Genomic DNA, 20,877 nt, shown 5'->3' on the forward strand with positions numbered 1-20,877 from the left:
TGAGGATGAATTTTTGTGTTTTATTTGTTTGCTTTTGGGTCCCCAATCTGTCTCTCAGTAGAGGCTAGCGGTGTGTGCATATGTATTCACTTGAAAGTCACTTCCATGTATTCCAGGTTACTTGTCATAGCTTTATGCTCCTCTCTTGTATACTGAAGACTATCATGTAGGCCTGCTTGAGAGCCTTCTGGCTTCTCTAGTCAGGCTACACCTGCTGAGATGGCAGTGGACTTGGGATCTCAGAGAAAGTGAAGATGAAGGGATAGCCCTGAAGCAGAGTCCTTTGAATAGATCACGGTCATATGTAAGTTCACAGTGGCCATATGGATGGACAAATTCTGGCTATAAGGTGTTGAGAAATGGAAATTCTTGCCTATGGCCTGTTGATATGCTCATTTCTGTAGCATTTCTCCTCTGCATGATAAGCAGTATGGAGGTGAATACAGCTGTACGGAATTTAAAAGTTTCAGGGCCGGAATGGGACACGGGCTATAGTTAGGAGGTCAAGGTTGAGGAGATTGAAAGATGGAAGAACTTGTCAATAAAGCAGAGTTGTGGCAGTAAAAGAAATGGAACAACAAATTCCAAGCACAAGATGAACCATGAATGTCCCTTCTCCCTTAAATGGGAGTGTGACTGCAGCAGGGAACGTGTTCATGTTGTGGCGATGGTGTCACACAAGTGCTAGCTGGTGATAAGCAGTGATGGTTATGGCTTCCAGGATGATTCATGTCCTGGAAGCCAATATTGAAGGTGACTCGTGAAATTGGGGGCATACGAAGATCCCAAAGAACATCTTGAGACCTGAATGAACTGCGCGCTCAGCTGGGGTAATTTACCAAGGAGTCCCCGCTTCTCCTGCTGGGACAGAGACTCACTGTGGTACAGGCCGTGTCTCCTAGGGGTTCTGGAACCGGGTCAGACACTGCAGATAACAGACATCTGTCTGCTGCTGATTCAAGTTTGGCTTAGTTAGCCTCAGCTATTGTGTGTTGCTGTCAAAGTTTTTGGCACAGACGTCTGAGATGGGGCAGCCTGTGTCCGGGCTTCTTCCTCTGCTTCTGCTGCTTCAATTACAGATAACGTAAGAGTGGAGAGAATGGGGGCGATGGCATATCAAGTGCACGCTCACCTCACCTCTACAGTCTTAGCCTCCAAAACTGGCTCAGCTCCTTCTGCCTGTAGGGTGAGGCTTGTCTTCTCAAGTGAGTTGGCTTCGGTGAAAAGAGGGACTTTTCTCCCAGTTTTTGTCAGTTCAACCTTCTCTAACTATTTGTAAGTGATAAATAAATAACGCCAGTGATTTCTGATAGAACCCAGATCTTGGGGAAGTCTGTATAGAACCGAGCTGTCCCTGTCAAAATCCTCTAGTGAGAGTAATGCTGGGGACCTCAAATATGTAAGACTGAGTGGGAGGAGGTTTGGTTTAGGTGCCCCAGCCAGGGCTTCACACCGCACCTACCCGGGGAGATCGGTAACTGGTGCAGAGGAGCAGCAGGCCCAGCGAACTCTACGCATCCATGGATAAATGCAATCACACTCAGGGATTTCCATTTCACATTGCTGGGTTCCTGGAGACTCTATAGCTATACAAGTCCTCAAAAAGCCCTCCTTCCTGGTTTTACACTCATCTCTTTGTTCGAACCTATTCAGTCCAGGACTTTCTGAATGGTAAATGAAGGAAAACCCTGAGCCGTTGAGTATATTAGGGCACAAAATAGGATGGGTGCTTCAGATTAGCGGTCCTCTTTGATTCTCGATTATTAACCAAAGGAAAGCAGAGAACTTCATGGCCCCAAACAATTATTTCTCATTGCTCAAGACATGTCTAGAATATAGGCTTCCATCTGACTTCCTTTAAAAAAAAATTAGCTGTATTTAGCCTGACTGTTAAACTTCATAGAAAAATTATTTTCTGTGAAGCTTGTCCAGGAGCCTGGGATTCATTGGTGGTGAAAAGTCATCCTGAATAGTGAAGGCACTGGGGCCAAGGGACAGCTTCCTGTTCTTCTACAGCGTGGAGGCCTTCGTAAGAGAGCTGGAGAGTTTGAAGAACCCTTGGAAAATGTTGCCTCAAGCCAAAATGCCTTGGCTTCAGACTCAGACAGCCACTTTCCTGCTTGGCAGGGAAAGGAGAACCCCCAGAAATCAGGCCTGTAGTTATCTGGAAAATAATTGCTAACTTTTTCCAACCACCAGGCAGTATTCTAGTGCTTTGTATTTATTATTTCACGAAATGCCTCCCCATCTTATGAAGTGCTATAGTTATTATTACTCCATTTTACAGATAAGAAAACTGAAGCACAGAGAGGTTTAAAAAACAAAACAAAACAAAACAAAAACAACTCTCTGTGGGTCCACAGATAATGAGGAGTAGGGATAGGATTTAAATGCAAGAAGTTTGACTCCGGATCATGAGCTTCTGACTTCTGCACTGCCGGTGGCCTGTGTTCATTTTTCTTCTCTGGCTTCCAGATTGGGTCTTTTGAAACAATGAGGAGATATTCTAGGAAGTAATCCCGGTTCCAACATGTGCTTCAAGGATGATACCCAACTTTATAATATCCTAGGCACTTGTTGACCTGGTCCTGGGAGCGGTGAAAAAGGGGTATGAAGGCACAGATGTGCCTTGGGGGTCTCTGTAAATCACTTCCTATGACAATTGTCTTCTTGGCCTATTTTCTTACTTTATCTTAAGTTGCCTTCTGTCTCATTTCTTGGGTGTAACCACGTAGGTCAAAGCAGTGGGTGCATCGCCTTCCTCACTAAACTCCCTCACTCTTCCTTCCCCACCATCTGCTATTCCTCTCAGTGTTGCCAAAGTGGTCTTTGCCATCACAACGTGATTAGGTTATCCTACTGCTTGAGACACTTCCATGGATTCTAAGCCTTTATAATATATGTCAAGCTCCCTGACTTGGCACCCCGTGCCCTCCATGAACAGAACCCAGTTACCTCTCTAGGTTCATGTACCATGGGCCCCCTCTTCCCCTCCCACTCCACATCATTTGACCCCTATATTCTAACCAAACTAAAGCACTGCCAGTATATCTAGGTGTTTCAAACCTACACAACGCAGCACATGTCACTCCCTTTGCCTGCAACTTGCATATATGTTCTTTCCCCACTCCCACCCCTCAACACCTTTAATGAAGAAGTTACTTATCTTTTAATATCAAATCAAATATATCTCTTCCCTTGCTTTAAAGCCTTCGTGACTGATGCATCTGCTCCTTCCCCCAGGTTACCAGAGCACCTCGTGAAGTGTACAAGCTCTGGGATTAGACCACAAGGTTTCACACTCTAATTAGGAAATATATAAGCATTATGAACTGGGACCCAAAGAAGTTAGATTCTCTGAGTCTCAGCTTCCTCATCTGCAAGGTGGGGCTACCAGAAAGACCTTCTTCCACACTGAGTCCTTGGGAAGGGCAAATGTAGAACATGAAAGGCCCTTGGCTTGATGCCAAGTACACAGTAAATAGCAGTAAGTGATCGCTATCATCAGTGTCAGAGTCATCATCCTATTCAACTCACTGTTGGGTAATTGTCGACCCATGTGCATGTCTTCTTCTCTAGATGTACACTTCTTGAGGATACTGTCTGTGTAATTGGATTTTATATCCCTAGCACCTGGCACAGTGCCTGCCATGTAACAGGTGCTCAATAAACACTTATTGGATGAATTATAACTCAATTATCTGCCATCTGGTTTGTCCGAAGCCTCATATTAGCAGGATCTAGCCTACTGCTCCCCCATTCCATTATCCCATCTGCCTTTATATTTAGGAAAAGGGGAGTTTATTTTGCATCTCCTCATAGAGTCAATTCACATATGACCTGTGCTCTGTTTTCACTGACTCCCAATGGTCCCTGCCAGGTTGCCTTGGTTTTCAGAGACTTTGAGGGCTAGGCACCCCCTGGAAATGCAGGACTGCTGCTCTCCCCCAAAGTGATACTGCTGGCACCTTGCTAGCCTCAAAGCAGGTGTGATGTGTGGAAGCTATGTTTCCCTTCCTTGTCCCATCCCATTCCAAGGATGGGCACTTCACACTCATCAATCCACCAACCCAGTGTTCTAAAATAGGCCATTGTAAAAAAAAAAAAAAAAAAAAAAAAGATTCTAATAAGGGGTTGGGGATAACAAAGGGTATTTCTTTCATGATATGTGGGACAATAGCAGATGTCACTATTCCTAAAGTTAATCAACTATTTTCCCCATGGCTGCTCGTTTCTCTTAGGAACTAGCTGGCTGACACATTGCAAAGGTAAAGGCTGTTCATCTTTATTTTCCATCTCTTCACACTTTTTTAAGGCTAAAGGACCCCAACCTATTATGTTGTGTTCTTCAGAGAAAATTCTCCAATTCCTATTCATTTACTATGCACAGTTCTTCATAATTAAAAGGACTATTAACATGCTTTCCTAAATCAAAGGTATGCTACGTTCAAACATCTCACTTTAGTTACAAAGAAGTAAAAGAAGCTTTAGAATTATATTTTTTTCTTTAAAGACTAAATATCTTAGAACACATTTTGAATAATCTCTCTAAATGGAAGAAGTAGAAATGCATTTTATCTTTGTGCAGAACAAACACCAGGGTCAGTTTCTTTCTCTCCCCCATTTCTTTCCATTCTTTCATTTCTTCCCTTTCCTTTCCTTCCCTTCCTTTTTTTTCCTTTTTTTCTCCATCTCTTTCATTTCCTCCCCTTCCCTTCCCTTTCTTTCTTTTTCCTCTTCCTTTCTTTTTCCTTTCCTTTCCTTTCCTTTCCTTTCCTTTCCTTTCCTTTCTTTTCCTTTCCTTTTTTCTTATATCTTCAAAGCCATAGAAACTATAGGAAGCAAGGCAAAAGTAAAGGAATGAAAATGGCTCTTCTTCAATGGCCCCTCTTGTTTCTCAGAGCATGAGAGTTAACTCTATGGCCTGTTTTCCAGGAAACCTCATATAGCCAAAATCAGAGATCAGAAGAGACCAATCTCTTTTTCTTTGGACTTTTCCTACCTACCAGCCAACTTCTAGCTTTTCAGCTGCTTTTAGAATATTTTTTTCTTTTTTCCTTTTTTTTTTTTTGTTGCAGGGTTTGTTCTTATCCTAGATTTCAGTCATTTAATTTTATTTGGGTGGAAATATTCAAATCCTGCATTGGAGCATTTATTAGAGAGTCAGCGATTTCATCCTTAAAACTAATTTTATGTTAGAAGAGTATTGACATAGTCTACATAGCTCTCCAACAGAGGATTGATCAAATGCCCTCTTGTGTTACACTAAGTATGATATATGCCATGCCCTAGAAGTGGGGCAGTATCTGGCAGGGATAAATCAAATCCTGGATTTCTACAGTAGGAAAGCCAGAGCACTTCTTTCCCTACTTCTCTCCATCAATCCTTTATAGACCTGGTAAGTTCAAAACTCTGGACTGCTTCAGGCATATCACCGAATAGGACACCAAGGCTTTAAGAGGGGACTTAGAAGGCAAACCATCAATTATTCTTGCTGTTACTATTTCTCAGGCTTCTGTTGAAAGAGGTATGACAATGTGGTTCTCAACTTGGAGACGTAGATCAGCTGAGAGATATTTGATTTTGGCTCTTATACAACTTAACATGTTACAAAATAAAATAGCTCAGGAACTTTCCTCATTTGATAAGTGATTTAAAAATATGCAAGACTTTTAAAGGGCTGAGGATGAGCTATAACGAGCTGAAGAAGGGAACATGGCCACTTGAATTTTGAAAGAGGGTGCCTAGTGCCGAAGAAATGCTCTAGAGTGCAGCTCTCTCTATGGTAGATTAAGTAACAGTGCAAACTCAGTTATCTGAACATCCTTTACTGGAACTGTCCCATTATTCAAATGACTCCCTAAAGCCAATTTCCTTTACCTTTTATGCCCTGACATGCTGAAATTGAAAATTTCTTTCATTGTTCCTTTTTTTTTTTAATCTTCAAACTGTATTAGTCAAACTCACTACATGCCTGAACACTTTTGAGCTCTGATTTGTTCGGATAATTGAGTTTCCAATGTAGTTTTGAAACTAATGCTCAACGGTAGCCCTGTTCAAAAGTTCTTCATAATATGGAAAATATATGGGAAATGGGACATGGTCAGCAAGCAAGACTATATTAGGAGAGAGAGTTTCCACCCCTGCAGTCTCATGCATGATTAGAGTCAATCAGTAAGTTCTCCATTTATTGAGCTTCCTCATACACGCAACTATATGTGAAGGAATATAGTCAAGAGGTTAGGGCTCATGTGACTTTGAATCCTGGCCATAACACCCACTAACTGTGTGACTTTAAGTAAGTTATTTTATCTTCTCAAGCTTCAATTTCCTCATTTACAAAAGCAAAATAATAATGATCTCCACCCATATCTTTGGAGTTAACTGAATAAATGAAATACATATACTTATTATGGAACTGAAAGCCTAGTAAGTACTTAAATACGCATCAGTTATTATCACTGAATTCAAAGAAGGATTCAAATTAGAAGATCTTGGCATTACCATCAAAAGATTTGAAAGCTATTTGGAAATTCACTACATAACACACAAACACATACACACATGCACAAAACAGAACACAGACATGTTACTGAAGTACTAAAAAGGCCAGATGGCCCAAGTTGAAATCCTGGCCCTGGCAGTTTCAAATTATATGAACTTGGAAAAGTTACTTAACATCTCAGCGTCTCAGTGCCTTCAGATACAAAATGGAAATAATGATAGTATATATATTATAGAATTTTGGGGAGTACTAAATAAATTAATATATGTGCTCTGTGCTTAGAACAGTGTCTGGCATATAAATAAATGTCAACATTAATAGATCAGTGGTGTTAGTGGTCCAGCGAGGACAAACGCAGGGCTATGAGAAAAAAGAATACATAGTAGGTCATCAAAAGTAGAGTGTGGTCCATTGGTTGGTTGATCACATTTGAATGGAAAAGAAAAGGAACATTCTAAAATTAGAGTGATATGAAAAAAATTGCTGGCTGTTGAATGAGCTCTCAGCTTTGTTGCTATCACTGGGAAAGGACTTTTTCCCACACACACACACAAAAAAAAAATCCCAGTGCTGTGGCAACGCCATTTCCCATCAGAGATGTTCAGTAAGTGATGTTTTCACCTCATTTATGAATAAATTGAGAAGTTCACTGATTTCCTCACTAAACTGATTCATAAATTAGGCAGTTGTAGACGACTCCTTAACTTTGTGAAAATGCTCTCCATTTTAAGTACTGAGGACCTACTGTCTCCTGGTTCACCTGCTTCACTTCTGACTGCTTCTGCTCAGTTTCCTCCTCTTCCTCAACCCGAATCCACCACTTGGACATTGCTCGCCCCAAAGGCTGGCCTTCTCTCTCCCTTGGTTCTACATGTATATTTTCAACTAAAGAATGCATTCATCCTCATGACTACTACCATCATATGCAGATGTCTCCTACCCCACTGCCAGCCCTTTTTCACATAGTTGCCAGCCTTAGCTTCACAGAGAGCAAATTTGTAGTTGTTACTCTTTTGCTCAAACACCTATCTTGGCTTTCTGTTCCTTGGAGATTAAATCCGGATGCCTCTGGTCTTGTCCTCCTTGTCCCTACTGTTCTGTTGGGCCAGTAAAAACAGACAATGGCACCAGGATGAAGCCCATTTGTTTTAGTAAGACTGTGCTTTTTAACTTCTTGTTCCACAATGTCGTAACTTATAAATGGCTATAGCACAAGTTGTAAAGAGAAAAATGACCTTAAAAATGATCTTCGTCGTGTAAAAAGTGTAGACCACGAGGTGCCCAAAGTATAACACGGCTTATCTGAATTGACTCCTCATATGTTGGTGTCTACCCTTCCCCTTGTATTATCTTAAGTCAAAAAAAAAAAAAAGAAGAAGAAGAAGAATTTATCAGTTGCTCTAAATGGAGAGTCTGAGAAGAGCAGGGCTTAGGCAGGGCCACATTAAGCAGTGCAGGGCAGGTCTGAGAACTTTATCTCTATCTCTGAGCTCTGCTTGCATCTGTTTCATTTCAGTCTCAAATAGGTCTCCTCCTTGTAGCACCAAGACGACCACTGGTGGCCCTGAGCCTACAGCATTTGCATAGATCATGATTCCATAGACACAAAGAAAGTCTTTTTGATTGGTAAGCCTGAGTCACAAATCTACCACTTTGGGTTGAAGTTCTTGACTCACTCCAACCCAAACTATATGGATTGAGCAGAATTTTTTTTTGGGGGGGGGGTCAAGGGGAGGGAATGTAGAGGCAGGGCAGAGGGTAAGGATAATTTCCTAGTGAAAAGGACAAACTATATATGTCCACTATGCCTCTAGACACATATGCTTTTCTTCATTCATTATAATTCAGTATCTACATGACAAACTTCCAGGTATCCAGGCACCAAAAGTAGAGCTCATGTAACTAAGAAACAAAGACAGGAGCTCCTGACCTAGTGAACTGAGGTGATAGAAATTTTTCCAAAAATGGTATTCTGATAACAACCGCAACAGAAGGGCCAGCTACAATGTGGATTCTGAATTTGATTCTCTTCTTTCCTAATTTCAGCGTATCTAAATCTTTGGGACCATGCTCCTAGAATTTTCCCGTAGACTTAGCAACATCATGCTCAGATTTCTTGAGGCAGTTATGGTTGGAAATCTTCTGTTCCAGGCCGACTTGTAGGTTCACTGGCATATGTCAGACCACAGGAACCAACAGGGGGCTCGGAGAAATAAAAGGCCTATATAAAAAGATTTCCTTCTCTAGTTTTCATTTAGCTCACTCGGGTCTTCAGGGGCTCCAGGAACTCCAGCTACACCCCCGCTGTCTCCCCCCCATACACACACACGGGACTTAGAGAGCAGAGATAGTGCAGAGATTGTCTACTATGTAAATTGATGAGAGCAGGAGTGAATCTCCCATAGACAAATAGTCAGACCGAATGATGTTAACTGAAAGGTAACGAGGGAGGAGGAATGATCATTTGTAAAGAGAAAAGTGTTGAAGGGCCCTTTTGCCTGGCAAACATAAATACCCTGAAGAATAGAAAACTGTGGGTGGATGTGGGGCCTGCTTAATGTGAATCCTACATCAGGCGTTTGTAGGTGATATAAAACTCTGATGTGCTGTAAAATTTATATCGCTCCCCAAAATGATCTACTGGTAGAACATATAAATTTTGCAGAAACTGTTAAAGCTGTCATAAAACCTCATTGCTACAGATACAGTAGGTGTTTCAGAAATACACACCAAAGCAGAGATTTGTAATCATTTCAGTGTGGTTCATAAAAAGAAGCACATTGTGTTTCAACAACTGAGAAACTACAAAGGTCCCCTTCTTCCAAAGGCCTGTTTTATCTTCTTTTGCATACTTAAAAAAAGAGACAAGCAGAGACAAATAAACAGTCAAAATATTTAAACCCAAGCATTTCCTTATATGCCCAGGTTGTTAGAAAGGTAGGAGCAAGTGATTATTTCTTTACCAAGTTCACATAGAGTTGTTGGCTCTGTTTAATAATAGTCGATCTTGTTCAGGCTGAACAAACTGGTCCCTGTGGGGGGGAAAGGCAGCAATAAATCAATACCCTAGATGTAATCTTGGTGTCTAGAATGCAGAGAGAGATTTTGGTGCATAATGGCACTGGTTTGTCTATTGTCATTCAGACATGAGCTGCATCAGAAAAGGGCTTGTGGGAACCTGATAAGAGGTGGTCAAAAGTGGGCCATAAATCACAGAGAGGCAAGTATTCTGCTGATTTCATACACACGCACTTTCTGGGGCAAAAAAAAAAAAAAAGTGATAGATTTGCAATTTACTGCTTATCACATCTGCTAGAAGTTTCATAATACAAAGGCCTGACCTTCAGTGAATAAACACCCTGGTTGACTACCTGCTTCTGTGGAGGAAATATGGCACTCCAGCCACCTAGAGCCGAGAAGCCCTCCAAAGACCTACTTAACAAGCCCCCCTTTGATTCTGAGCCATGTAGTAGTGAGTTTTACTCACGGCATCTCCTCAAACAAGGAGTGGATGGCACTTATTTGAAAGAAACTGGATACTTAAGTCTAGGGGAACTAATGGACTGACGGGGTCATATGGATTGCACACTGTTCAGCACTTGTTAACTGTCTGCAGATCACTGGACCACGACATCTTCTCAAATAGTGGGAGCGGAGGGCAGAAGGGGTAAGGGGACTAGGAAGGATGAGGGCCCCAGGAATTTGCTGCAGCCCAGGGTAGAGAACCCAACCCTCCCAGGCAAAGAAAGAACCATCTGGAGAGCAGAATGAAAATTAGTGTAAACTTTCCACTTACCATGTTTTAACTTAGTATTTCTGTCTCTCATTTCTTCCAGGGAAAAGTTTGAAAACACTGACCTTTTTTTTTTTTTTTTTTATTGAGGCACTTTTCAAAATTAACGTATATGTGATCTTCATTTCGATATAGGATGCTTCATCTATATTTAACAGCGCATATGAAAACAATACATCTTTATAATTTTCATCTATGTAAATAAGTCAGCGCTCTGAAAGTCTCTAAACTCTCTCCTTGTTCCCTAATTGAATCTACATTTTCCTTAATATATTCTTTTCCTGGGTTAAATATGTTTTGAGTGGATCCATGTTTTAAAGGAGGTACCTTTATGTTTAAAAAATGTTTATTAAACTAAAACAAGACACCGGAGAAGATGTCTTTTCAAGTTTGGATTTATAATTACAAACGGAGGTTATAAAATGCTTTATGAATGAAAAAAAAGTTTTCTTGATTATTTAATGACTCTGTATCAGAAACTCTTCTAGATGCTGACAATCAGCAGTGAACTAGATACCAACAATCCCTGTCCTGGTGGAGTCTACAGTGTGGTGAGGGATAGAGATAGCAATGGTTAAGTCACTCCGGGATATAATATGTCGAGACAATAAATACAATGAGAAACTAAGCAGGCAAGGGTCTAGAAAGTACTGAGATGAGTATGGAAGATGGGTGAGGTATATATAGTCTTTAATCTTTAAATAATTCCCAGTAGCCAACACTTTAATACTTCTACACACCTTTGCGTCAGGACAATCACTAGAACTGCAAGTGATTCATTTGAGTCTCATCTCCTTGCTGTGCCCTTTTCTACCTGTGCATGGACAGAGTTGCAGAAAGGCCAACAGGCCTGAAAAGCCAAGATTATGCTGTTGAATGATCAGGTTGGCTTGGCCTATTTCACACATCCTGGCACTTCTTAAAGACAGAACTGAGCACTGAGCATGGATGAAAACACCAGTACTACCACCTGCACATCACTTACTGAGAGCCCCCGGGGATGCAGGGTACTCCTATTCCCTTCCCTTTCCAACAGCTGTTCGTGTTGGTTTCCTCTTTGCTTCTTGGCGGAAGTAGGAAGATGTAAGATCTACTCTTACTTCGATCAGTCTGGGCTTTGCCACTGTCTTTATCTGAGTAAGCATCGGACACTGCCCCTTGGTGCAAAGTATTTTGAAAGATTATGAAAGACTATTTGGCAGGTTCTTGATGATCACATATATTTTTTATTAAACTCTCCAGAAAGGAATTTTAACAGTCTTTGGTATCAAGTGTGATGCTTTGGCTGAAGTAACAAAAACCAGCTTCCAGTGGCTTAAATAGGAACTCTCAAGGGCCCATGATACTGGGTGTCCAAAAATGGGTTGGTCATCAAGTGAGGTGCCTTTCATCTCTCTCCCCTTCTCTCAGCTCCTCCTTGTTTCCCATAGTTTTGTCTTGTGGTCTCAAGATAACTGTGGGTAGGAAAGGCTGAGACAGTGTAAAGGAGTGGAATGAGAGAGAGAGAGAGATAGAGAGACAGAAATGGCAGGGGTGGGGGAAGGGTTAGGTTTTCCTTAAGAACCCAGAATTTTGTTCCTCAACATGTTGTGGAAGACTGATTCATTTGTTTCACTAGCCAATATTGCTTTAATTCAGCCCATCTCTAAACCAATTACAAGTGAAACACTGCATAATTGGCTTAGACCCGATGGAGCCCATCTCTCAATGGCAGGGACCAGTCGTAATCATGTTTTGTAGGTGCCTCAGGGCCAAACACTATGATTTGTCCACAGTGGATACTCAATTATTTATTTAATTCATTCATTCAAAGTGTGTATCAGGTGCCTATACTTTTCCACTCTTTAGCACTAGGGATTTATCAGTTATAAATTTATCAGTGGAAAAACATCATGAGCTTGTTCTCATGGAGTTTACAGCCCATGGGAGGGGGTTATATACAAGGAAGAAATAGGTGAATGAGGTGTTAGTAAGGGCTTTGTCAAATCTGGCCATCTTATAAGTGAAACTCCATTCTCAAGAACTAGCCATCAGTGGCAGATTCATGAGCATCTTCCTACTCCAGAGGTGAGCTGAACATCTTTCTTGTCCTAGGGCCACAGCTGATGTATCAGATGCCTCCATCAGACAAAGAACATACTCCAGAACCATGCTGTGATGCCACACTTCTGCTTTCTTAAGCTCACATATTTAGACTGGTTGGCCCTCACCTACATTGCAGGTGTAGAGTTCCCATCTCTTGCCTCTTATGATGTCTCCTTGATAATTTCCTGCTTCTTAAGCCTTTCCTTGCCTCTGAGAAGCCCTCACCCACTGCTGGCTTAACTGGCTAATAACTGGCATCCCCAGTACCTGCATTAGAACTGTGTGAGGTGCTCTGCTACTTAATCTGTTGGGAGGTGGGTAGTATCATGATTGTGTTGCTGATGGGAAAACTGAGTCCCCATGGGTCAAGTGATTTGTCCAGTGTGATACAGCCAGAAAGCACCGGGGACATGATTCAAATCCAGGTCCTCTTGGGTGAATCTAATATAAAATTCTGCCTCTCTTTGTAAATGTTCCTTATTATGTTGACTGTGTTTCTCCTAAGACTACAGATACCATGCTACGTATCTCTAGCCTCTTCCCCACACCTCTGGTTCCTGACATTGTCCTGAAGGTAAAGTAAGTCCACTAACTGATAAAGAATATTTTAATTGATAAGTGACTGCAGAACGCCTCTCAATTGTGTGAGAACAATACAACGGCAACCTTACAATAACATTCTTCAAAAAGAAAAATTGAGAACAATACAACGGCAACCTTAGAATAACATTCTTCAAAAAGAAAAGTAAACAGTTATTTTTAACTAGGTGATGGCAAAGATGGTCAAATAATAAATGAATTTATTCTGAGAGTTATGCAGATAGATATTAATGTGGCATCAAAGCATTTCCATCAGTTACCTGGGCATGCGTTGGCTCTAACAATGACATCGTAGGAGCATCGAGGCCTTTAAAAATAGTGATTAGGGCACAACATGGATCATCATTTTAAAATAACTCTTCCTCATGGCTTAAAGTACAACTGTTACCAACAATCATAACAACTCAAGTTTATGGTCGTAGAGTGAGTGCACTGAGCAGTTGCTGGACTGCCTGACACTCACGTGGGATACAGAGGCCATCAATCTGCCTCTGCCATTCAATAAGGCACACCCACTGTAAATGCCTCTTGGAATTTATGCCACACATGAATAGTCATTAATTTGGATGACCAGCATACTGCTCAACCAAAATTGAAAAACAAAATATTTAATATACTTCAGTATGATTTAGTACATATAAACATGGCGATCATAAATCAAGAGAATTTCCCCAACAGGAAAGGCATACATTTTCCAGATCCATTTTAGAAATCTAAACAATTTATGCTATGGCCCCGACTGTCATGGGATCATGGAATTGTGGCATGACGGGAACCTGGAAGAGTGTGTGCACCCGTCCCTCTCCTCTTTCTCAGGACCTCCTTCCCAACAAGTCCAAACACAGGAAAGAAATGTTAGAGACCCGCAGAGAAGGGGCCTTCAACAGTTTATTTGTTTGCTTTGCAATTATAGAGTGTAATTACGTATTGCACGTATATTCTCTCAAGAAACGGTCTTTACAGACAAGTAGGGACACAGCTACTGAAACAAATGGAACCTGGAATGTAGAGCGAGTGAAGTGCACTAGAAGACTATTTCTCGCTCACATAAAAGACAAGGCAGGTGTTCTTTGCTCATGAGGGCGAGTTTCCCCCATCCGAGGAGCCAGGTGGTGGTTCAGTAACCCAGGATGACTAAGGCTCTGTCCTTTTCAACACAATTTCTCCAGAGCCTCTGTGGTCTTTCTCATCCTCGTCATCCAGGAGAGCCTGGCGAAGCATGTGCCTGAGATGTCTACAGACCACGCCTGGGCATGGCCTAGGACTCTGTCCCACGGTGGATCTAGCTACGCGGGAGGCCGGAAAACATGGCTGTCTGCGTCTGTGCGCTCAGGAAGAGGAGAGGAACGTGCCATTTCGGTGAGCAGCGGCCATCCCTGTCTCAGTGATAAATGTTCTTTGCTCTACAGGACATTTTCCCAGAGTTATCCCACATACTGTTTCCCAGGGCTCCCGGGTTCCCTCCTCGTGCTTATCTGTACCCAGTATTCATTCTGGCACAAAATCATGATTCAGGAGACGGCAGTCAAGAGGTATAAACCTCCAGTTACAAGATAAATAAGTACCAGGGATGTAATGTATAACCTGATAACTAGAGTTCGCACTGCCGCGTGGTACGTAGGAATGTTACGAGAGTAGATTCCTAAGAGTTCTCAGCACAAGGGAAAAACCTTTCTTCTTTTTCTACTTTTTTTGTGTGTGTGTCTGTATGAGATGATGGATGTTGACTTATCGTGGTAATCACTTCACCACATATGTAGATCATAGCATATGCTGCCCACCTTAAACTTATCGTGTCCATGTCAATAATATCTCCAGAAAACGGGGGAAATAAAGGTTAAGAAGAGAGGAAACCATAGAGGAGGAACCGACACTCGCCTCACCACTGATGCCTACAATTCTGCTCCCACCTCTCCTGACCCTTAAAGCAGACAACTGCCCGAATTGGATTGAAACAGAAAAACAACATCTTCATGGTGATTACCTACCACTTTGAGGCATATCATTAGACTGGTCTTCAGTCTCCTTGCCTCCCCACCATACGTCAGAGCCCTGTACTCACAAGCCTCATACCCAACCAGTAACTATCTCCATAGATTACCTCCGAGGACCCCCACGTCCCCCAGGCTAAAGCCAACTAGTAGATTCATTCTCCTTCAGTGAGACTCAGCATCGCAATACGCGAGATATTTCTGGAAATTGCCTCTAATCGTTTGCTGCATGTTTACTAAGTTTACTTATAAGAGGTCTCACAGATTCTCCACTTGGCTCACTTTGCCTTTCCTCATTACGACAGAGGTCAAATCACATTACGTGTCAGAATGAGTGAGGAGGCGTGATGGGGTTACAAAAGAGGGCAATTTACCTGGGTCCCTGTAAACGCTCTAGAGACCAGAGGCTAGGCCCGACCAGAGACTTGGAGTGGTTGATGTCAGTCACACAGAGAAAGACAAGTACCATTAGATGTCACTTACACGTGGAATCGGAAAAACCTAAACTCATGAAAACAGACAGTAAATCTATCTTACTCCTCCAGGAGACGGAGGCGATAGAGCGAGACAGATGTTATCTAAGGGTACACACTTACAACCAGTAGTAAATAAGCCCTAGAGCTCTAATGCACAGTATAAGAATACACACAACAATATTCTACTATAAACATCGAACTTGCTAGGAGCCGAGGACTTAATCTGTCAACAACTAAAAAGAAAGAACAATGATAGTGGTGCTAGTTACCCCTACGATGGCAACCAGAGTATACGAATGTATCAGATCAACATGCTGTACACGTAAAATTCACAGGTTATACGTCAAATACATTTCGATTAAAAATATAAAAACACACAAAAAACAGTTGATGTTAGGACGCTGTAAAACCACCTCTGAATACTCCTGACTCCAACTGCCCCAGAGGCCATCTTGAGTGCAGCAGGTTGATTCACTGGAGTTTCTCTGTACTTCGTGTACTTTTGTGTATGTTACTCATGTTAGAGAGGAAATGTCCCCCAGCTCAGGACTCCGAAATTCACTGAAGAAAGATGAAATCGTGTCCTAGGCATTTAGGAGGGTTCATGTCATCCCATGACTTCTGAGTGCATTGAAAACATTTTTCTAGAAGTTTTTCCACCCTGCTTTTACTTACAACCCCTTTGCTTTTCTTCCTTCTCTTCCTCTCTGCCTGCTAAATATTTCTCTTCTCTCTCTCTTCTAATTTGTGGGGACAAGTATTGGTCCAGAATAAAAAAGAGGAAGAAACAAACCTTGGAGCATCACATTCCCAGCCCCCACCTCACCTGCATTGAGACTGGCCACCAGGAAAGATTTCAGGCTGGCTGTCACCCTCCCATCTTCCCTTTCCTCTACAAATTTGCGCAGAATTTTTTTCCCCATAAAACTAATGTCAGCAAGGTCTCCAGCTATCAGTAAATATATTGTCAGGGGGTTACTAACTGCTAGAGATGTATTTTAAATAGTACAGGTATTCCTCCTTTTTTTTTATTTTTTTTTTTAGAATCGTTGCCTCCCAGGCTTCTAGACTTAATGAATTCATGTATTAAACAGATATTCATGCTGGGAACACATACTTTTTAGGTTATGAAATTTAGGAATCTCATTTTATCGTTATATTCTGATTCTTAGAATCATACCTGGGCCAGAATTCCTTGCGGGATAGTGAAGTAAAGATGCTGTGTGATACCTTGAAACTTCAGCGTTCCTCCCTCCTGACACTCAGGTTGAGATGGATGAATCTGATCCTTGAATCCGGAAGCTGCTAAAAGAAATCCAAGAATATGACCCACAACTGACCATCGAGAGTGATGACCGAGATCCAACCAGTCTTCACATGACTTCATTTTCTGAATCCCCTGGACTTATTCCTTCCCAAGTAAAATCCAGGATCATCAACACGATGGTGAACTTCCCCTGAGCCCTCTCAGTGATGTTAGGTGCTGGGCCAGATGCTACTGTGTCCTTGGTTGTGCCTTCAGCTTCTATGAAACATGTGCAGGTGGTTTACTTACCCCTATTGTGGACTGAATGCCCATTGCTTGAGTCTATCAAGAGAAATAAAGTTGTGAAAGCATTCAAAATAAATAAATAAATAACCGCTAAGAGTGGGGCGGTGTTGTAACTGGAAGTTGTATGAGGTTCTGCATCAGAGATCCTGGAGTCTAAGTCTTAACTCTGTTGCTTAATACCAGTATAATTTTGGGCAAACTTCATCTCTCCTCTGACCCTCCATTTGCACATTTTTAAAGTAGAGATAAAATTCCTGTATTTTGGGCACCTGGGTGGCTCAGTCTTTAAGAGCCTGCCTTTGGCTCAGGTCATGGTCTCAGGGTCCTTCCTGGGATCACGCCCCACATCGGGCTCTCTGCCCAGCGGGGAGTCTGCTTCTCCCTCTCCTGCTGCTGCCCCCTCTCTTTGCGCTCTCTTTCCCTCTCAAATAAATAAATAAAATATTTTTTAAAAATTCCTGTATTTCAAGGATCGGTGGTTAAATGGCAGACCACACATTCTGTGCTTAACATTGAAGGGACACGAAAATCTTCTCCGGGCACTTCGGGCATCTTGAGGGCAGCAAACTCGGGTCTGATGTCTGTATTAATGACTAAATGGATGGGTGAATGAATAGTCCATCTAGTGAGTGTTCAATTTTTTTTAAACTCAAAAAACACCAATTGATCTACCAACAGCCCTAACTCATAAAATTGCTATCAGCTACACGAAGCCAGGTTAGGACTAGAAGAGTCATAAAATGCATGAGCATTGCCCAATCGATGCCACAAAGCCATTTGCTGAATATGTTTCTGCAAACAGTGGACCAAACTCCCCAGTGGAGCAAGAAATGCACACTTTGGGCATTGCACTTGACCCTCTTCTCTTCGATTCCCGAGCGTAAGGACCCAGATAAGGCTATGTTCCGGTTGTTAGGAATTGCTTCTTAACATCACCTGAGGTGGATGAACCAGGATGAAGCACAAGACGAGGTTGCCAGAACTTCCCACACCTGTATTTTTACTTCTTGTGTTATTATTTGAGTGGAGGGTGCTTTTAACCATATCTTGAATGGCAACATTTTCCTGCCAGATATGATTTGTTCCTTTAAATAAGGGTTTTGAGGACATTTTCCACATTCTGACCTGTGATTTCATTTTATGCAGGGCCAGCTGCTTTTCCCGTAGACTGAATCTCTGACATTTATAATGGAATTGAACAGTGTAATAGGATTCACTTAACAAAAATGTTGCTGTGACGTGAACTTTATGGGACCTTCCATCGAACAAGGGAACAATTTTTTTTTTTAACATTGTCTTGGTTCTATTTCATGAATAGAACATTTCTGTTTCCAGAAATGGAAGCAACAAAAAACAATAGCTAGGTCTCCGCATCAACGAAGCCACCCCATTTTTCTACAGGGAAGAGCATCGTAAAATGAAAGCAAAATTAAAACAAGATTTCACCTTTTACTCTATGGTAAGAGTCTCTCTTTCCTGACAGAAGAAAACACTTCAATATTCTGCCAAAACTTATAATGCGGTCCAGTTGCATCCTAATTAGAGCCCCTAAAAGTCTTCCTGCATTCTCGAAGTCTCTGCTGCCCTGCTACTGCTTCCAAGTAGCTAATGTGCTGTTATTTTACAACACCCTGCCAGAGTTGCTTTTCCTCAAACAAGAATCTTACTGGCTTTACCATTTGGCAGCCTGTAGCATGTCAAAAAAAAAAATCCATAAACCAGATGGCGGAAATACAGAATAATCTGTTTGGGGAACCCAGGTTATAAATATGTGCATGTTGGGAAAAGGGCAAAAAGTTGAGGTAAAGCAGCTGATCCAGCTTTCAGACTGGGCTTTGGTCACGACCACTTTTAGATGAGCGTGCTGAGAGATGTGTCTGTGTTTATTTTCTATCGCGTTCCCCCTCTCATGCTCAAAACGAAGCCATAGGAGTTAGCTCTTCTCCTGCACTGGAAACCAACTTGAATTCTCACATGGAAGGTCTAGTCAAGGTTTTATCCGTGTGAAAGCGTAGCCTTCCATTGGGGCAGGGGGGCTGGGAGAGAGGTGTTACGACGGGGGCACATAATATTGTGAGCCCCTTTCCTCCTTCCTTGACCCTTCTCCAACGCATGTGAGGCTTTCTCCTTACCCTCACGTAAACTTCCAAGCGAAGGAAGGTTGGTGAGGATCTAAGTTAACTTCGAACGAGTGAAGATGATTTACCACCACAGTGGTGTGTGTCTCTCAGGGGTGAGTGAGTAGGTGGGAGATGCAGTAAGAGGAAGAAGAATGGACTCGTGTGTGTGTGTGCATGTGTGTAGGGGGAGTGAGCGTGTAAGACCACATGCATGTGAATAGCAAAAGCTTTGTGAGCTCCAGCTGCTGAATCACATCCTTCTTTCTGTGGCCTTCAGGAGTCCCTCACCACTGCTTCGCTGAGGCTACTCAAAGGTTATCTTGCCTCATCTGCTGGCTGCATCTAGGTGGCACTTTTCAGGCACTGTAGGTGGACGGTGTACTGATATAGCCCATCCTCCCGAGACTTATGCCCCAGGACTAGCACCAACATTGCAGTCAGATATATGAAGACCCACAAGCAACTGGATATCTTTGATCACTGCCCTTACCTTCCAAAGGGAGATGGTTGAAAATTATATGCTGTATTAGCAGTCATCAAAGGAAGTAGAGCCCACTGGGGCAATAGTAAAAACAGCTCTATGGATTCCTGTCTTAGGTTCCAAGGATTTCTCGGATCTCTCCATAGTATTCCCAAACGCTCCCTTAGATGTTGTCCCTCATTACTCCTCATCTCTGCCACTGTCTGCCCTGGTGGCTGTGGATACTCTGTCATGACCTCCTCCACACTAGTATTATCACCCTGGACTTGCCTGTGTAGCTGCTGCATAGGACCAAAGAGAGAATCCTCTTCCCGCCAACATTTTCATCTTTCTTGTTGAAGCACCAAAGAAGAGCTATGTGCCCCCAGCCCCTTAGTACTCCTAGAGGCAAGTGCCTTTCACTATTTCTATCTTTCAGCTTTTTGTGGAATTGGGACAAAATTCAAGTGACAAGGCCAAGGCTACAGCCATGACCAATATAGCCGTGGCCAATACCAGTTCTCTTAGTCCAGTGGTCTCCACCTTCCCAATAATAGGGTGTCCAAGCAGTTATTGTGTGGTTTTCTGGGATCTTCTCTGGGGATGAGCTACAAACACCAAGAGCCTGCCCAGATAATCCTCCATACTCTGACATACCCAAATTTCAAGTGATTTTATAGTACTGTGACTCCTACATCCTTTCGTGTAAATATTATCCATAATGGTTCTATGTTATTTAGCATTTGCCATGATTGAGAGATGCTCAGCCCTACATAAATTTATAGTACAGTTAATATTTATATTAATAAAAAATAATCTTTTATTCATATTAACTAAAAAGAGGGGGTGTTGTAATTTCAGAGTGTTTACAAAGCCTAGCTCTTAAATATCAACACACTCAACCATTCTCATGAGATTCTCTAAAATCCTTTTAACAGTTTAAACAGGCACTCAAGAGCCACAGCTTCTTGGTTCTGGATTATTGCGCCTCTCAAACTATCTCAGCAAGATAAATCGTCCCAAGGATTGAACTGTATCCTGCCCCAAATTCATATGTTGAAGCCCTAAGTCCCAATGTGACTGTATTTGGAGAGAAGACTTTTAGGAGGTAATTAGGGTCAATGAGGCCATAAAAGTGGGACCCTGATCTGATGGAATTATTGTCCTTCTAAAAGGACATACCACATAGCCCATCATCTCTTTCTCCTTTCCTTCCTCCCCACCTCTTCCTCTCCCTCTCTGTCTCCCTCACCCTCCATGCACCACAGAGAAAAAGCCATATGAGGACACAACTA

General features: G+C 42.1%; 1 long non-coding RNA gene across 6 annotated transcripts in view; it reads right to left on the reverse strand.

The window, feature by feature from the left end:
- LOC121491448 overlaps positions 1–20,877 on the reverse strand; it is a 178,579-nt gene that overhangs the window by 15,965 nt on the left and 141,737 nt on the right. For 2 of the 6 annotated variants that reach the window (XR_005987981.1, XR_005987980.1), the window contains one exon: positions 16,631–16,752. The exons of 3 other annotated variants lie outside the window; for them this stretch is intronic. This is a non-coding gene — a long non-coding RNA (uncharacterized LOC121491448). Of the gene's footprint in view, positions 1–16,630; positions 16,756–20,877 lie in introns of all 6 variants that reach the window. One more of the 6 variants, XR_005987979.1, reaches the window with a different exon arrangement.

This window comes from Vulpes lagopus, chromosome 5 (assembly GCF_018345385.1).
Source record: "Vulpes lagopus strain Blue_001 chromosome 5, ASM1834538v1, whole genome shotgun sequence".
Classification (NCBI taxonomy): Eukaryota; Metazoa; Chordata; class Mammalia; order Carnivora; family Canidae; genus Vulpes; species Vulpes lagopus.